Below are 1210 nucleotides of genomic sequence, written 5' to 3'. Positions count from 1 at the left end.
TAGGGAGGGAGGAGCCTCTGTCTTCAGGCCAGCCCCTGATGGTACTGGGCCAGCCTTCTCTCTCCCTCAGAGGCCGAACGATGACAGTTAGGGAGGGAGGAGCCTCTGTCTTCAGGCCAGCCCCTGATGGTACTGGGCCAGCCTTCTCTCTCCCTCAGAGGCCGAACGATGACAGTTAGGGAGAGAGGAGCCTCTGTCTTCAGGCCAGCCCCTGATGGTACTGTGCCAGCCTTCTTTCATGGGAATAATAATAAAAAAAAAATAACAAGGACTAAGCCACAGTGGGGTTGGGGGGATTTTAACCGGCGCGATGCTCGCTCGCGCAGGGGCCGAAAGGATGACAGTGAGGGGGAGGACGCTCGGGCGGGGGAGCATTGTCTTGGCAGGCCAGCCCCTGATGGTACTGGGCCAGCCTTCTCCTCTCCCTCAGAGGCGAAAGATGGACAGTGTAGGGAGGGAGGAGCCTCTGTCTTCAGGCCAGCCCCTGATGGACTGGCCAGCCTTCTCTCTCCCTCAGAGGCCAAAGATGACAGTTAGGAGGGAGGAGCCTCTTCTTCCGGGCACCACTGATTGGTACGGCCAGCCTTCTCTCACTCCCTCAGAGGCCGAATGCTCTGAAATACAATGTTACTTATTTGTAAGCATGGCATGAAAAACAATTATACTCACTTTTAGTTCGCTCATAAGCCAAGAGCGTGTTTTGCTAATTCTTCACAATTTGTTACATCCCCATGTTTGAGACTGGCAATGGAGGCAATCAGGCTTGGAGGGACTATTTCATTGATTCTTCAACCCATTTCCATCCACCTAAAACAATAAATAAAATGAGAAATACAGTTGTCCCATTTCGCTAGGGTTAGGGGAAAAGACCCCGCTAAATGAAAAACCGCAAATAACAAAACACTGTTTTTACTTAGGACACCTCTCTAGGAGTCTCTAGGTCCTCCAGTGCAACTCTGTGGTCAATGTCCAACATACACTGACCAGTAGAATGGTACTGGAGTAGTAGCGCAATTGGTCTTTCAGTGCACTTTTAGTTAAAGTGTACTAGAGTTTGCAGCGGGACCTAGACATCCTAGAGAGAACATATTAATGAATATGTGAATAATCCAATCCGCAAATCAAATCCGCAAATATGGAGGGATGGCTGTACATACTATCTTTTCATCTGGTCTTGCCGTACACGTTTTGTAGCCATAATCGTTTTTCG

At 49.6% G+C, this 1210-nt stretch overlaps 2 protein-coding genes across 2 annotated transcripts in view; one reads left to right on the top strand and one right to left on the bottom strand.

Annotated features, from left to right (window-relative positions):
• The window catches only part of RIOK2 (RIO kinase 2), a 15808-nt gene extending 15012 nt beyond the window's left edge, over positions 1–796 (bottom strand). The window contains exon 1 of the mRNA XM_042448332.1: positions 670–796. The gene's annotated coding sequence lies outside the window, so the exon portion shown is untranslated. The remainder of the gene's footprint in view (positions 1–669) is intronic.
• LOC121920651 (leucyl-cystinyl aminopeptidase-like) overlaps positions 1–1210 on the top strand; it is a 409227-nt gene that overhangs the window by 167302 nt on the left and 240715 nt on the right. The window lies entirely within an intron of this gene.

The sequence above is a fragment of the Sceloporus undulatus genome, chromosome 2, assembly GCF_019175285.1.
Source record: "Sceloporus undulatus isolate JIND9_A2432 ecotype Alabama chromosome 2, SceUnd_v1.1, whole genome shotgun sequence".
NCBI classification, from domain to species: domain Eukaryota; kingdom Metazoa; phylum Chordata; class Lepidosauria; order Squamata; family Phrynosomatidae; genus Sceloporus; species Sceloporus undulatus.
Note: the sequence above shows the minus strand (reverse complement) of the source record. Positions and strands in the feature narration are given on the sequence as shown.